The following is an 18,751-nucleotide window of genomic DNA, read 5'->3' as shown; positions in this document are numbered from 1 at the left end:
GCAGTCTTAAACCATAAAAAAAATATCCATGTAATAAGTGTTGGAATGTGACTAGTGATGTAAGATTCCCTGACACTTGGCCTATGAAGACACTGGGAAGTCTGCAGCTACTTCAAAACATTTGTCAGTCACATTGTTGCAGCTCAAGCATCACAAGGCAGCTGTTAAGCAGACTCTAAAAATGTTAAGCTTCCAACAATGGGAGGCAGAAAATGTGAAGGGAAACAATTAAATTACGCCTTGCATGAAGTTTGCTTTTCATTTTGTGAGGCAAATTTAGTGCCATGGTTAATCATTATGCTGTTGAACACGATTTGCAAAAATATTCAAGAGCTTTATGTGCCTCAGTGCCCCTTCTGTATTGAAAAATAATGGGCCTCTATCCAATTAAAAACTGCATTAAATCTCTAAAGTATTACATGCACTTTACTGGTATCTCTCTGATTAGGCTTTTCTGCATGTGCAGATGCTGACAGCACACTGAGAAAGGCAGCTCTGACTGACTGCTCCCTTTTAAATCTAGTTCAGGTTCAGATGTTTGTGGATGCAGATGGCACGTGCATGCACTGACGTTGAGAAATTAAATATCATTTCTAAACACAAATTGAAATATTGTTTTTCAAAAAATCAGGGAGAATTCTCAGATGGAAAAAAAAGTTTACCAATTAAATTCATAATGATATTATTGAGAATCAAAATGACGAAGTGTTTAATTATATCTGTCAACATTTTATAGTGTTCCACTGTTTTAAATATTATTATCATCACTGCTTTTTGTAGATCTTTCACACAAATAAATGATTTCGAATGTTTCAACTTTGTGATGTGATTGGATGTAAAAATAACAAAAAGAGGCTTTTGTATTCATAACAGCCCTTATGTTTTGATTCTAGCATTGATAGGCAGTGATTCATTGTTCTGCAACAGAGGCACCAGTCCAACGTGTGAATGGATGATTTATGTGACCATCTGCTTTGTTTTGATCATAATTTGATTATCTCTTTTTGTGTGACGACTTTCCATGTCAAGACCCATTGTGTTACAAAAATGCAAACACGCACACCGAAACACACTGTGCACGTACACATCTCCCACATGTACATGCACACACCCACACACATACGCAACACAACTTTGGAATAATTGAGTTGCCTCTCGATCACTGTCTCAAACCCACAGTCCACATTCACACCCTCATTCCTTTAAAAACTTACCAAATTATGATTACAAGTAACAAGCAGGATAGTTGCACAACCGACTCACTCCCACTATCTATTTGTGTTAATTAAAAGATTTGCAACTACATGTGTCTGCAGATAATCAAAATGTCTTCTGCAGCAGCACTCCCAGATGCATCGGCACTCCAGAGCTCATTTGCTTGCTGCGATCTCATGTTTGTTTAGAATTAATCAATCTACCCACAATTGAGTTAATTAATTAGTGTTTTAATGCTACTCTTTATAATTGCAGTCAGATGAGTCTGCAGACAAAGCAATCACATTAATGCAAATACAACAGATAATTGTTATCCAAACTTCCTCAGCAGCAGGGGAGAGCTCTTACTGTACTGCGGCGCGTCCCAGGTCGCCCTGAAAAAGCACTAGATGGCACCATTGAGCAGAGTTGCTCTTTTCTGTCCTCTTGTCACATTCTGGATATTGTTCAATTAACTGTCCTATACCGTCCTCATCGAAGTGGCGTACATATGCATTAAGGGATAGATGACACGAAGGTTCCCGTGATACCCTCGCTTATAGATGAGCGTCTATTTAGTGTTGCAGTGATGAAATAAAAGGTCACTGTTCCCAACAAGAGCAACATACAGTACATCCTGTTAAAAAGTAATATTTGCATGTATCTTGTGTAAATCAAAGGGAACATTTTCTGTGTCTCTTCGCTCCCCTGATAATGTTTAATTTGGTTTTTCACAAGAGGTATCAGCAGCTTGACCTTAGGTTTCTTTCACTAAATGTCAGGGGCTGTGTTCTTTTCAGGAACGTTTCTCACAAAGGTTGTCCAGTGTTTAAGCCTCTTACACCCATTCTCATTACATCTCTGTAAGAATTCAAATCTAACAGCGATTACTTCATGCAGGCAAGTTAGGGTTTATCTCAGCGAGACATTCAAAAGTACAATGATTTTCTAAAATATGCATGCTCCCAATCTTACTTTGGAATTCTTTCCTAAAAATCCTGGTACCCATTATTTCAGGCACAGAGAAGAAGTTAGCAACAGTGCTTTGTTTGCATCATTACTCCTTACAACTTTCCATCATTCAAATTTTATTCACAGCATCTTCATCCTCATTATCATCACCATCACTAACTGCAGCTCTTTTTGAATTGCATGGCTTTGTAGAGTACATTTTTGTTTACCCAGTTCCTGGTGTTTTTCAGGAATATGCTTGTATCATTCGGCAGCCTCTCAGCAAGAGCCATTATTCCCTCATCTCTTTAGTTTATCTCCTCTGATGATCTGCTCAGATAGATATGACAGCTGAATAAATATGCAAACGTAGTGCGCAGCTCCACACTTCACCACAGAATTTCTATTATGCTCTCAGATTAAGAGACGAACAGTATATTGAGATAACAATGGGACTCTTTAGGGATTTGGTTGAATAAAGGTTTTTTTTATCATCTTCTGATAAACTACAGATATCAGTTGAAAAATCAAGACCCTTCTGACACATTCGTTTAGACTAATTAAAAATCTCTTTTCACAAATCTTCTGTTTCAGAAGAGATCCTTGAATATCACAGAATAAAATGGGACTCATAAAATCATATTATTAATTAACTCACTCAGCAGTGTCATGTCTTTTAGTCTTTTACCAGCTCTGCTGTTTCCTTCAAAATCTCTCTTATTTGAAAAAAGATGAAGTAATTGTGTCAAAAATATTTTCACTGCTGCGACCTCATTACCTGTGAGATTTAAGAGCAAGTGAATGGAATGACAGGGACCGTAGAATCAGATTAATTATAACATTTGAGAATTTTATTCAAAAGAATACAATTTTTATTCACATATTTAAAGCTTCTTATTTCAGCTAAACAAAATGTAAAAAATATAAATGATATTTGCATGTTTACAAATGAAGAGATATTTTATAAAAATACAACTAAATTTACAAAAACATATTGTCATTTAAAAAATCACAGCACTGATTGATGCACTGTCCGACTTGTGGGCATATGTTGCCTTTTTATAGCATACTGGTGACTATCTCAGCTTTAATACTTTGGGCTTTCGCCTGGCCCCCAGCTCCCAGCATGCTTTGAAACATGTAAGTCTCTTTTCAATCAGTTTTTGAGCATGGCATCGATATTGGCTACATTTGCGGCAGAGGAGGCGCTTTGGCAGCTCTGTTTGAAAAGAAATGCCATGGGAGGGGTCGGCTTGACCCAGCTTTAATGCAAAACTGAAAAGAAGAGGAAACAAAAAACGCTACTATATTTAACCAAATCTGCAGCTTACTCGGAAACACATGATAATGATATCCTCTTAACACTCCTTGCTGCAGAATTACAGCCCTCACGGCAGCAGGGGCCAAGATTCAAGACTAGAGAGAAGACGCAGATATTACAGCACGATCATTTTGTTGTGACTGTTTCTGGAACCTTTCACCTTATTCGGTCAAAGGAGCAAAACTACAAAATGAGCAATTAATGAAGCAATGCTATAACCGGTCTTTAAAAAATGGGATGCAGTACCCTCACATCCTAAATAGGCACTTGTAAATGTGATGATTTTCTTGTTGGGTGAGTCTTTTTAAAGGATTTGTTTCTGCACCACACTTATGTTTTGTCATTGAAGTACAGCACCACTTGCAATAGTTTGACTTGATTTCTCAGTTTCTCTAGTTTATAGAGCAGCTGTAACGTCGCTCCCTGAGGAGGAACAGTAACTTTTCTCTGGGTCTGACTGAGTGTCCACATGCAGCCGCTCCTTCCTTGGAATATTCTCTAAAAATAGATACATCTTCCTTGACAGGTTTCTTGTTGTTTTTGCTAAATCTTAATTAGCGATTAGTTGGAATAATTCTCAAACTGCGTCTTTTTTTTTTCCTCAGTGGAGGGTGGTCTGTTATTTTAATTAAGCAGAGGTCAGAATTATTAACTCAGCAGGAGTGTGTGAGTGAAGCAGTGGAAATCAGCAACAACTCTACAGATAGCTCAGCGTAACACACCGATGCACTTCCCCTCCCCTCCCTTTATACCAAACTGTGAAACGAGGGAGGAAAAGAGTCCTGGGTGGGGAAGAGGGGCTTTTGTTTTATGTTATGTTGCTCATTGATTCCTTTTGATTACTTATGGTTGATGCCGTCTTCCTCTTCCCCCCCTACTTCTGGTCTTGGCGATGGTTGGATGATGATACAGCTCAAACCAGACCCCTGATGGGAGCATCCGCTGTGTTTGGGAGCTGGGATGCGGAACAGGAAGAAAAGTTAAAGCAGGAAGAAAAAGAGAAATGAGGGTTTTGTAAAGGAAATAAAAGAAATAAAAGTGGGCTCTGTTTGAGAGAAAAGATGGGATAATTAAAGGTAAAGGAAGCGAGAATGTATCATGCTGCTCACGCAGAAGATAGCTGATCAGACTATAAATCAAATTGTCTGTTATATCTCGGTTCAGATCTTTTGACAGTATATTGCTTGTTTTCCTTGCGTAACATGGCAGCTGGCTCCCCATCGAGCGGATAGTTTACAGTATATAAAGATTCTATTTTTTTACCTCCGCTTAGATGGGGAAATCTGAAAACACAAATGTTACTGAGCCAGTAGAAATCATTTCAGATTCTGATGACAGAAAAACTTCTTTTTCTTCTCAGCTGCATTTTTTAAAACCGGTTAGGCAGCTGATGCATGGTAGATAGCGTATTAGTTCAACTGTGACATGAAATTCACAACACAGCGACTCAGTTAATATGTAAAAACAGACAGAGGAACGCAAAATTCAGCAGCAAAGAACATAGTTGACTCTTTGGTTTTATTTGTTAGAAATCTCTGCAGGGAAAGATTGCAAAGTGTTGTACAGTCAGTCTGTGGCCAAAAGGCAATTACTGCCAGAAAGCTTTTGACTCCTTCTGATTATGTGATGCCTTTCAAAAAATTACACAGATTTCACATCACATGCTGAGCATACCTCGGCTTCAGTTGGGAGCCTTAGAAGAAAATCCTGACATTCATGCACACCACCCCCGAGCCCCGTATCTACTGTAGGCTTTATTTTGTCTGTGGGGACGATGACAGACAAATAGAAGGGGGTGCTGCTTCCACTCCCTGGTCAGCACTGTAAAAAATGGATTACACACAGGATGTTAGTCAATTAACATCACCACGGAAAGCCGGCTGTTAGGAAAATTAACCCCTAAAAACAGTAAAGTACCATTTAGCTCTTGTGCAACTGTTCAGTGCATTCCATCTCTCCTCTTGCACAAATTATGTCACAAATGAGACATTTCAACTCATTCTTCCAGGAAGGGGAAAAAAGTCCCCCAAACAAGATAGAAATCACTAGTATGGCTATGTTGAGAGCTGCAGCTAGCATGTGGGTCGGCTCAACAAGGTTTTAGTGAGTCTTATATTAAGTCACAAATGCTTACTTTGGGCGTCTCACTAATTATGTGTCTAACTTCAACTTTTACAACAACAGGGATTGAAATAATTAGGATGCACGGGCCATTGGAAACCGTGTATTACCTACCATGCTAAAAATGTTGCTTGCTAATGTTCATTCGGTGGCTCATGCTTCTGTTTTGTTTTTTTGTAGGAATTAGTCATAATATAATATATCATATTCTCAGTAACATTCTCAGCAGGCAGGAAAAAGTGTAAAAAGAGAGAAAAACAAATTGATAAAGAAATATTTTTGAATGTTTTTATCTGCATTCTTAACAGAACCCAGTGAATTCAACTGTTAATCGTTAATATGACCTAATGCGAAATGCTGACTAACCTCTCTACCTAGTTTAACAAAATTGTTGCTTTGTTTAAAAAAGAAAATGAAGCTTCTATCAGAAATCCACACTTAGATTTTTTTAGAGTGCATTATGCATTCCTGTCCAAAAAAAAAAGAAAATATAATTTTATTTTAATTGGAGGCTGTTGTTAACTTTGACTAAATGCCGGACAGAATGGCTTCCTAAGCTGGATATTTTTTGCAGTGTGGCCTCAGAAGCGTTTAGGTTGCACCAGCGTCAGTCAGGGGCCTCAACACTGACTGACACTCTGTGAATGATAGTGAAATCTAGCAGGTGCATTTGGCCTGCATACCTCTGATCAGTACACCACTGTGCTTGTCTTCTTAGCTTGCTCTGTAATAAGCTCCTTCAAAGATCAGTATGTACACCCCCCCAACCCCCCTTTCTCCCGATAAGATCTGGAATATGTAGTTCTCTCCTTCCCTTTATTCCCAACTCTTTTCGTTTTCTTAAGAAAATGTCAGTTTAATCATATCCTAATGCTTTGATAATGGGGTTCTTTTACACGGGCAAAGAACAGTCACTTCAGTGTCTTAAAAGCCCAGGATGTGCACGGAAGGAGAGAATGTCTCTAAATTAAATTTGCTCTGGCCCTGTGAATGTGCATGTGTGTGTGTGTGTGTGTGTGTGTGTGTGTGTGTGTGTGTGTGTGTAAAAGCGGAAACTGAGGCTCTCTTTCACCCCTCTTGACAATCACACAAAACATGTAATTGTTTCATTTGCGCACGAGGAGACTATTAATATTTAAATGTCAACTTGCTTGATTTAAGTAATTGTGGAAGTTTAAAAGGAGACTAAACAGGAATGTCAGTGTCGGCCAAGAACCTGCCACTTTGTATGTATGTAGTGGGCTTATCTTTATTGCTTTATTTCACTATTCATATAATGTGGTGCAGAGACAAGGCACTTTTCATGCAAGACTTTTTTTTCGTTATTTTTCTATCTGTGCTGTTTTGGGTTTGAATTATTTCAACAACAAATTGCCAGAAGGAAGTAGCTAAACAACAGCGAACAAGTAAATTATTTGTAAAGTGTCACTGCATGCTAACAGAGAAGGAGGGAATGCAATGGTCCCCAATGGAAATGCGTGTGCAATTGTGCAGGTGTGAAGCCAGCTGCTGGGCTGCTGAACGCCCCCCCACTTCCCCGTCACTCACAATGATAGGCAGGTGAGGCAGCGAGCGCACACATACTCCCTCAACTACAAGTGCACAACTGTTACGGTGTGTGTTTCTCAAAAGCCATAAGGGAACTGTGCACTGAACTTCTGCTACTTGGAGTGTTGGGGAAAAGGGAAAAAAAAGTTGTTCTTGTAAGGTAAAGGCTCTGCTTCTCAAACAAACCCTGAAATTGGTTTGCATTGTGGAGGGAGAAAACTTAGCAGCACCACCTACTTTCACCCATTTCAGCAGTACAAGAGGGAAAGACCACAGGGCATATTTAAACGGCCCGGTGGCTCTTCCATGTTTCTGTCAGTCTGCTCTGAGACCGAGACACTGCGGGCTGCAGCATTGTCTTGACCTACTTGTGACTCGTTATTGCACTGAATTAGAGGGATGGCTGACAAAAACAGCTCAACAAAGGGAGGGGAAAAAACAGCTTAAGAACAAATAGCCATTTCTGGTGGAGTTTTGAGTTCTAATCAGTGAAGCAGAAGCCAGCGGAGAGCAGGGGAGTCTGCGCGCAAAAACATTATCTGTGTCTCAAGATGGATCCTTGACTAATCCAGCTGTCTGAGCTCAACGCTCCCAAGATGCTCTGAGAGGAGAAGAGGAATACTGGAGGAGAGGAGGTGGTTAGGAAATGGGACCATAGATTCAACAACAACAACAAAAAATCCAGTTTAGCCTTCCCACAGGCCAGTTTCAGTTTAGGGACAACATTTTGGCCCTAATTGCACTCTCTCCATCAGCAGCAGATTATTGTTGGGCACCCTCTTATAGCTAGCTACTCTAGATCCTTATTAGCGTCACACTCATTTTGGCCGAGTATTTGAGACTCCAGTGTTACCATTCTACGCAAAAGCGTCATCAAACTGCTAGGAAGATGTTGCCCTTTCATCTTTTAATTAGTTAGTTTTTATTGGGTGGTACAGTAAGCGGCGGATTTGTTATTTATTTGCTGAAACACTGGCTGCCACATTATTGTGTGGCTCCACGCAGGCTGCTGTCCTCTTTGATTCAGGCTAATGGAGTCCCACCAAGCTACATAATATGTGCTGTATGAAAAGCCTCTAATTCCAAATCATCTTAAAGGAACGATGCGTTCAGCAAGAGAGAATGTCTTCACAATGACACAAAAAAAAAAGAAAAAAAGAAAAGGGAGTAAAGAAAAGCGAACACAAAAACGCCATGTGATTTTGCCTGGACATGAAACCAATTTGTTCAGAGATTCATTTTACTTTTATTCACAGTCAATGATTAAAGGGGAGCTACTTCACATTGATCTTGCACAAAGCTTGAAAAGCAACTGTAGCTAAACAAGGAAATGCAAAGATTTCACATTCACAGCTGAGTTGCACTGCTACGGATTTTGCAGCAGTGTAACACTTTGTTGAGCTTACAGCTGCATAAAATGTTGATATTGTACTAAATGTATTTAGAACTGAAAAAACATGTTCAGTGCAACTAATGCCATTAAAAAAGTGCTCTAATATTGAAGTAGAGGAAAGATATGTGTCATGAGAAGTGAAAGGAGAGTCCAGTGATGCTGTGGACAGCGTTAAAGCTGTTGCAAACTGCTGCTGCTTAACAGGACTCTGTCACTGGCACTCTGTAAAACTGTCAGGGTTACCATTGAGATGAATCTAAAACTGGCCACAGGGTTATTTTTAGACTTGGCTGCAGGATAAAAAGTTTCTGAGCCCCATAAGTAGGTCAGCTCAAGTGGTTTTCAGATTGCTGTTATGTACAATTATTGAAAAGTAGCATCTCTGGTCGAGAGCAACTTTTAATCCATACTCCAGTGAATGAGCAAGTCAACTTCTTCCTCAACAACTTCTTAAAACATCTTCCCTAATCCGCAAACAGTTTGTTCTACAACTTGTCAGCATACCTGATGTGAGTACTGTGTTATTAAAGAGCTGCTGTAAATGTGTACAGTTGCTGCTGCTTTCTCTGTGGTCAGGATTTTATATAACAGACCCGACAGAGTTCTATTGTTCCTGTATGTTTCTCTCAGTGTAACCTCTGGTATCTTAACAGCGATGTTAGTGCTAATGCAGAACATGCTTTACAGCATCTAAACATGTTTGTTCAGCCACTTTGATTTTGCTTTTAAGGACCAGATATGTTAGGATAACAGCCGGATGGTTAATTTGAATTACAACAGTAAAATGTGGGGTTTCCCTTAAAGTGTATGTGTTTTTCATTCACTGTTGGCCTATGGTCATACACAAAAAGATCTCGCATATTCCGGGGCTTTTATCCTGCCCATTCAAACCTTCCTACTTTTATGAAGTTCAAGGGCAGATTTCCTTTCTGTAATGGTATACCGTATAATGAGCACGGCCAAACAAACACCTGCTGTAGAAAGACACTATATCACAACTGTGTGTTCAATTGCATTAATTGAATAACAGGAGGAGAGCAGGTGACAGTGCTGGAGTGAAAATGATGAGCGACTGTAACAGTGGTGCGGCCTCCATTCCAACTTTGACAGGTAAACAATCTAATTGATTTTCCATGGCGTCTTGCTGGACTGTTCAATGCCACATTTCCAGTTTAAACGCAGACCATTCTCAGTGTTTGCAGAACAGACAAGCCCGTCATCTGTAGCACTGAAAACATGTCAAGTTAGAACGAGTAATTTGTGGTGATGAATGACAAGTGCAGGCTCCTGTTCAGTAGTCTGAGCGCTCATTAGAAAACACATTTTCAGATGTCACCAGGCTTCTGTGTTTTTGTACTTTTTGGGTAGAATAAACAAATATTGCTTGAATACTGCAATGTCACAGAAATGAGCAGAAGGAACTTAAACCTCAATTGACATGTCTCACGCAGCCGACTTTTTTGAACGTTGACAGCCATCTGTGTGGATTCCTTTCACTCTCCACTAATGAGCTGTGGGTTGAGGAGACCCAATCTACACAGGCCTGTCCCTGGGGCCCTGTGCAGCTGCTGGGCACACACACTCATGTACACACACACATACACACACACACCCGTCACACACAAACACACAAACACATGCAGCCACTAGCTTCCTTCTGTGTTTGAAAACACACTTTGGCTAACTAAGATCTGAAGTCACACAACTTCACATAGAGTATATGTTTTTTTTTGCACCACACATATTCCTGCGTGCCAACTAGAGAGTGTAAAAGTGCCAACACCAGAATAAAAAAGAAGCAAGAAAAAAAAATCCAAACAAAATGCGAATGCTGCACATAATGCTTTGGTTGTGGCAGGAGCAAAGATGTAAGATAAATTATTAAATTTCATACCTTCTGTCTGAGTGTGTCTTGGTTTATGATTGCAGGCATGTGTTTTCATATTTCTGAACAGTAATGTGCGTATGAGTGAGAGAGAGCCAGGCAACAGACTGAGACACCTAATGTGTAGAAATGGAGACGGTGCAAGAATATGTTATTAAGTCAAAGTTTGCACGGCTATTCATGCCTTCCCTTCCTCTCATTCCTGTTCCTGTAAATGTTGTGACAATGTGAGGAAATCTATTTGATCTCTATCACTCACAAAAGCAGATGAGCTGGAATGCCACTGATACAGGGTGTGAATAGGAAATGACAGGAAGAGCTAATCAATGTCCTCCAGGACTGGCAACCGCCTCCCCTTTGTTTCTTTTTGTAAATACAAGCCTCTTTAACATCACAATATAAGCCATTATCTCGCCTGGCAAGGTAAATTTTGGGGGGAGCTGCACAAAAACATACATTTTCCCAAAGCTTGGAGCTCATCAGTCGGGTGAGATCTAAAGTCATGCAAATGTTACGGTAGAAAAATACTGGCAAAACTCATTCTAATTATTCCATATCAGCACATTTGCATAGAATGGATTTTTTTTTAAAGAAGGGAAGAGTTTATGATCAGTGGAGCTTGGGCACGGGGGCTGTTTAGGAATTCACAGCATTTTGATCTAATCACAAAATCAAAATATTCATGAAACACAATGATATCTCCCTGAAGCAGGCGGCTAGCCATTAATTTTCAAATTCAGGTAATTTATTAACACTTATCAGAGACTGAAAAAGCCTTGCTCTGTGTTTGTAAAGTGGGTGAGAGGGAGAGAGGAGTTCGAGAAAAACTGATTCCAGATGATTTATAACGGTGTGCTCTGTGCATTTTCAACCAGGTATTCAATTAGAATGTATGTCCAATTTTCTATTCTAGATCTACAGTTAAAAAGTCTATTAAAGCACCGTTTTCCTTTGCATACATATCTATTATCACCATTCACAGCAAATTTGATAACTGTGGCTCTATCACTGTGCTCGTTTTATGGCCATTGGTGTCTTTCTTTCACAAATTGGAAGAGGTTTGATTTAAGTCTACAAGATGCTGCTTGGGCATATTTTTCTTGCCTGTGCAAAATTGCCTTAAGTATTTCTTCCTAGTATTACAGCTCTCATTTAAGCATAGAAATCACAACCTCAAGCAATATCACTGTCACCAATACAACGGTAAAAATGACCATCCTCTAGGGCACACTATCCTTATATATGCCCATCAAGCTTTCCATCATGGCACATATCACTTACAATATGTTCACAGTGATGGAGATTTACCACTGATAATTCTTATTAAATGGAAGAATAATAGATCATTGATCAGACAGATAGAAGAAAAGAATAATGAACAAAGCAGGTTGCTAGCTCAGAGGTCGTTGCTCGTAGAGAAGGGAATTTTGAAAACATTAACATGGAGATAATCTCTATTTACAGATTCTACATAGAAATGTAGAATCTGTAGGCAGGGAAGTGGATTTCTGGGAAGGCAAGTGTTCTGTTTGAACTATGCTTGTAGTCCGAGTAATATTGACCAATCACGTATCAGCAGGCTGCGGCGTATGCAGGAAAAACAGTCCGTGAGGAGAGTAAGAGCAGGCGGAACGTCATCTGCTGTAATGCCATCCCGGCTCCCATCAGTGTGATCTGACGATGATTTAGCTTCTTATTAATCTCTATAAACAGACATCTGCATGCTAACAGCTAACAATCTGTTCTAGATCTAAAAATTAACTTGAGATGATTTCCCTTCACGCTGTGTCACGAAAGACGTTTAGCGTTCAGATTTCCTGACGTCCTCGAATGCATCAGATCGATCCGGCCTTCAATAAACGAGCATTTAAAAAGTTTTCTTCTCCTCTTGAGGACAGACCTGACACAGCTTTTATTTTGACTACTTACAAATCTGCAAACCGGTGTCCCCAGAGGCTATATATCGTCTCAGACTGTAGCCGTTGGGATCCGAGATTGACATGGAGATAGTAATTAAGGGAGGAGAAATGTGGCCAATGGGAGGCAGGCTTATACGTACAGTGTACATGTGTGGTCAGACTATGGAACGCCTTTTCAGTTAGTTGGTAAGCCAGCTAACAAGGCATGCTAACAATGGCAGCTTATAGAAGAGCAAACAAAAATATACTTCATCAATTTCATACACTTTGGGGAAAGTATGTTGGGGGGCGGGGCATCCTACTCATTCAACTCTTTCAACTGTAGCTTATAATAAAATGCTATACCTTCTAAAGTTTTCTGTTTGACCTAAAATCAGGAAAGCAATGATGTTTTATTTAAACAGGTAAAGAGAGCGAATAACATTGAGCATGTTCATTAATATGCGCTTTGAAGCTGCAGCTATTATGGGAATATGCTAATAAAGACAAAAAAAGACTCTTGATTAAGTAACTGTGAATCATATCTTCCCAGAAATAAGAAACACATCTAACATGTTCAGAATGAGTATGGAGACTCTCATTGCATCACTGGAAAATCATCAAGGGGATTGTGTGGGTGTTTTTTCTTAATCATTCTACTCCACCGTGCCAAGATTATATCTCATACCTCCCATTGTATGTTTAGCCAACGCACGGAAACAGCCAGTGACACATCTTCCCACTGTTCCAGAGACAAAGTGGTCCGCGAAAAAGGATGATCCAAGGACAGGGTTAAAAAAAACAGAAGGTCTAGATCTCTTTGTCTCCCGGTAATATTGCCGGGTGGATTCAAACAGCCCCAGAAGCTGAGATGAGCCGAGCCCTGAGCTGTGATCGCAGCCTGATAACAACCAGATGGATCAATACATGTGTTGTAAAGGTTAAATGATGTTATGTTGTTCGTTGTTATTGGACATGGCATGTCACACTACATGATACTGACACCTTTTCTGTGCCCTACCTCTTTCCCTGCTCCAGGTTGGGTTGAGGTGGAGGCACTGCAGTGATCCCAAGAAGAGGGTCAAGTGCTGAAGCCTTTGACTCCTCACCCAGTTAACTGTCGCTCGTCACCACAGTGATTTGTCCTGACTGTAGCCTAAAGGTCCTATAAATAAAACTGCAGCTCCAACTCCAGGGGTTCCAAGACATTTTGATCAATACCAATGGCTTGACTTTTGTAAACTTCTGTCTGCCAAAACTGTCTTCCAGCTTTCTATTTGTTTTTTCTATGTATTTCAGAACTAATGCTCATCCATGTTCTCCATTTACTTTACCAAGAATATGTATCTGCATTTTACAAACTGTATCTAAAGGCCTCTATAAGATGCTTCAGAAACACAATTAATGTTAACAATGTGCATAATCTACCCCACAAATTAATATGTTACATCCAACTGTTATACTGAAAAAGAAATGCAAACTATTGTTAAATAAGGGCAATGAACAATTGTGAATTGGTGCCTCAAGAAGCAGTATTGTAAAAACAAACAGCTATGTTTGACATAAGATTAATATGTGCAAGGCAACACGTTGGGTGTTTTCACACTAGGTACGATTTCTTCGTACTGTACCCGAGTACAGTTTTCTCCCCTCCCCCGCCAGTCAGCTTTCACATTAATAATTTCCTTCTGTACCCGAGTACACTTGTGGTAGGACACTGAAGCAGAAGGTGGTAATGCACCTCAAACACAAGGAGAAGAAGAGTATCATCAACTACGTAACCTTGTTTATGTTGTCGACCCAGTGTCGAAAATAGTGTTAATCACATGATCCCAAGCCCATACAATGAACCCGACCTTCGCACTATGCCTACTATTATTCATATTTTGGAGAAAATCTCAAGAACGACCCTCACCTACATTCCTACGGCATCAGCCATGGCCGTGCAGTTCTGGATGAGGTCCGTGGTGCTGGCCGCATACAGAGGTTTTGCAGGAGACATTATAAAAAGCAGTCCACTTCCATGGTTTGGTACAGTAGCTTTTCACACCTGATGCGTACTGTACCCGAGTAGACATGAACCGTACCTGTTTCAAGTGGACCCGGGCACGGATCAACAAATCGTGCTCGAGTACAGTACGCAGTGTTCACACTAATCAAACGAACTGGACTTTGGGGTCTAGTGTACTCAGATCCGCGCCCGTGTCCTTAATGTGAAAGCACTCATAGATCCATTTTTTATTAAAGAGGTTACAAAAGTAAAAAAAGATGTTTTGGCCTATGATTGAAACAGCATATACTTTTTGGACCTTTGAGGAAAGCAGAACAAGCTTTAATTGTATCACTTTATAAGGCTAGTATGGTGAATGTGGTCGCTAACAAAAGTTTCCATATAGATACATTGGAATTAAGTTGGTGTCTGGTTTCTGGCATTTTGATAATTTTTAGCCCAATATTGATTTTCTTTTTAGCTGTTTGGTCTCCTTTAACTCACCATATTGGTGCCAAATTGTCAACTTCAGCAGCTTGTTGCTAATGTTGTTTGTCGTATGGTCAGTGGGTTTTAAAATATCTTTTTCATTTGACACGTTTAAAGTCTTTCTGGAGCTTTCAGTTCATAAACTACAACTAACTATTAGCTATTGACTCCCCTTTTACAAATGACAAACTATGTGGAGTATTAGCAATTCGTGACCTGGTAACCTGTAACTTAAGCATCTATTCACCAACTGAACCACGTGTTTACCCTTAATACAATAGAGAACTATAGCTTACATTACCAGTCACAATACCACACCCAGCAATTAACAGCTTAGTCTTTACTTGGCTGCATGTTGACGACTGCGACTCTTGTTACTGAGGTGCGCAACGTGGCAGTCCTGGAGGATTATCAGTGCTCCAAATTACATAACTGAACTAATGAGATACATACTCACACAGTTTCAACCCCTATTCCCACTGGGTGCCTCAGTGGCAGAGTGAAATATTCCTCATTCCCTGTGGACTCCTCACACATCCCTTCCTGTCTGGGGAGAGGAGAGCAGAGGAGGCGAGCAGGCACAGGGAGAAAATGTAGGGAGGAAATAAATGGAGATGTATCGTCTCCAAAAGGTCTGACTGACAAGTACCTAATATGCTGTAATTGTCTAGCGAGTGGATTGGAGCTTCTCTACAGTGAACCAAGGTGAAAATGACTTCTTAGGCTAAGTGTTTGTTACACTGCAGGTTCTTTTCTGTTGCTGATGCCTCATTAAATAAAGGCTAAAACAGGCTGCAATTGCTGTATGTATGTGAAGCCTATTTCTATTAACAAACCATATTGCGGGGAAAAATGGGTTGTTAATAGTTGCCTGTGGACAGGGACCCTTAATATTATTTCTTCCAATTCAATACTAGACAGTGTGGTTGTTGACTTTGTGATAGGCAAGAAACCGAGACCAAACAAGCACTTTGGGATGGAATCGCACTTAAACCATGTCTTTTCTCTACTCTCTCACACAGTGCAGAAAATTGAGGTCATGCTGTCATTTGTATTCATGGTAAAATGGCACTGCAAATTACAGTCGGGTTTGTTTAAAGTTCCGTGCTCCAGATGTATGTTTATGCTTCTCAACCTGGCACCCAATTCATTTTGCACCAACTACCACTCTGCTTGTAAATCTTGGCTAAAACCACAACCTATTGATTTATACCAGATAAGAGGAACGGAGCTAGCATATTGTTTGGTGCTATTTCTCCTTGAATAAGCTCGGGGTGACGTTAGTTCAAACACAAAAGCTGCTAGTCACACCAAGCAGGTACAAGATTGGTCACGCTAGTACCTTTTTTCTAAGTTATTACTTGTTATATTTACTTAATGCTACACTGCAATCAAGGAGACTTAAACACAGGGACTCTACGTGCCGGCTTTTATCAAGGAATGTACCTCTTTAACAGAGAAACAGTGATTTACAGGAGACACACATCTTCAAATGTCTAAACCCAAGTAAAAAAACAAAACATTTGCCTTAAAAGCTTACAGTTCATACTTAGTATTTGTATTCAAATTTCACCACACTGATGACAATCTAAATGCAACTAAATTTGCTTCAGTACAATCAAAGATGTGGCATTAAACTCCGCACTAATAAAAAAAGCAGACAACCTAACTGGAGGGGACAGATTCCCTGCTTATTTATCATGTTACAATGAGCTTATCCCATAATTACTGCATGGTAATTCCCTAGTGGATGTCAACTGTGTTTTTCCCCACTCTCCCCATCCAAATTAAAATCTACACTGGCTTCTTTATCATTCTAACTACTGTATATTACCTCTAGTGCTAATAATGAGGCTTTTAAAAGACACTTACCTCAAAAAGCTAATTGTTTTGTTTGATTTTGGTGACACTTTATCAAGACTGGCTCTTAATTAATAGCAATTATACATTAACTATTAAAGGAGGCACCTTATTAATTAATGGCCTCAGATGCAATTAAATTACAGATGCACACACTAATTTAGCAACCAACTTTCCTTAATCCTGCGTAATTTCAAAGGGATTTCAGGAAGGGGGAAAGTGATTCTATTATTATGGCTGCAGTAGGTGTTAATTAAGAAGTAACTAGCGGGTGCATCTAATATGGATGTGTGTGTGTGTGTGTGTGTGTGTGTGTGTGTGTGTGTGTGTGTGTGTGTGTGTGTGTGTGTGTCTGTGTGTGTGTGTGTCTGTGTGTGTGTGTGTGTGTGTAGAGCAGGCGTGGATTTAGGTTGGGTTTGTGGGGTGCTGGGTATTTACATAAGAAATAACATGGGAATTCACCCCACACTCCCAGGCTAAATTTCTGCTCCAAAAGTGATTTATTTCACTGATGCTGCTGTTTGAAGTATATGTTCCTTGGTGCACTGTCCCTCTATTGCTTTATGTTTTATGCTGCTCCTCAATCTGTAATCTTTAAATATCTTTCAATTTTGCTTTAGGTTATAAGAAACAGCCTGTCTGCGGTTACTAAGTCCCAATGTTGGTAAATTTCTTACCTTTGCAATGAGGTGATGGATTTCTCTTTCAAACAATAAAGGATTCAAATTATAAAGGAACTATTTGTTTAGTCTTAGCCTTATATTTGCTTTGTTTACCACACTTGTGAGTGTACTGCCTTTAAAAAGTGATTTGGTTCACTATTCTAACACTCAGAAGAAGGTTACAGCGATACAAAAGGTTTGTCTCTCACACCTACTTTGCAAAAGGTTACTACTACCAAAACCATGACTACGATTCAGCTAGAGAAATTTCTCTCTGATTAGAAAATGTCTTTTTTCCACTTTAATCCTGTGCAGTATACAACCTCCTTCAATAGTCTTGCTGAAGTTAAGAGAAACAAAGAGCAGCTCATGGGACCTGGATGTACGTTCTCCATCTCCTTCTATAAGGTTTAGAAGAGCAATGTGGCTCATAAGGGAATATCCAAGGCAACACGCACGCTGTCCGATTATGTTAATAGTAAATCCAATTATGCACTTATAGCATAATGCTTGAGAAAGAAACTAGGCTTGCTGCCCATGGGGTCTTCGTGAAATGGAACCTGTGTACTTTTCAGTTGCAAAATGTTGAAATCAATAGTTTGTCATGCTCAGAAGTCAGTGAGCACACACAGAAATTACCTCAATGTCTTTACTTGTCACTTCAATGTCCATTAAAATATCAGGAATAGTCAAAATCTGCTTCTCCTTAATAAAGAGCAGAACTCAACAATCAGTTGAAACAATCTGCAACCATTATTGATTGTCAATTAGTGCCTTTAATGTATTTTTTAAATCAAGTATTCAATGTTTTCTTTTTTCAATTTGAACATTTGCTTGTTTTTAACTTGTCCGCTGTCATATTAAATACATCTTTGGGTGTTGGACTCTTGGTTGGACAGTGTAATCAATTTGAAAATGTCAGCTTGGTTCTTTTCAAATCAAGAATTTAATTGGCAGATTAATTGATAACGAAAATAATCATTAGCCCCAGCCCGAGGACAGTTTGTTGTGGCACTGCAAATGCTTAAAACCCAGCATAATGTGCCTTTACTTCTTTGGACTGTAATTCAACAAATCTAGAGTTTATCATTATGGTCGACAATATGTCCTGCTTTGCGACTGTTTTTGTATTCCTGCAATAGAAATATGCACATGCAGCCCTGATCCATGTGATTCATACATTTGCTGTTTATGCTGTACACTAAACGCCCTCTAAAACACCCAACTGTCTGTGTCCATGCTAATTAATGTTTACTAAACTTGAAAGCCTGTGTGGCTACACTGGGAACCACAATTACAAACGTGCCTTCAACAACAATTTGTTTCTTGGTGACAGAAAACATTAAAAGTGTGACTTAAAGAGCATACAAAGCTAACAAACACATGTATTTAAACTATTTCAAGCCCATTTTGATCCCCCAAGACATCCTATCAGTAAC

The sequence above is a fragment of the Semicossyphus pulcher genome, unplaced genomic scaffold, assembly GCF_022749685.1.
Source record: "Semicossyphus pulcher isolate SPU_LCO1_2020_fin unplaced genomic scaffold, fSemPul1.0.p SCAF_9, whole genome shotgun sequence".
Taxonomy (NCBI): domain Eukaryota; kingdom Metazoa; phylum Chordata; class Actinopteri; order Labriformes; family Labridae; genus Semicossyphus; species Semicossyphus pulcher.
This window is presented reverse-complemented; position numbering follows the sequence as displayed.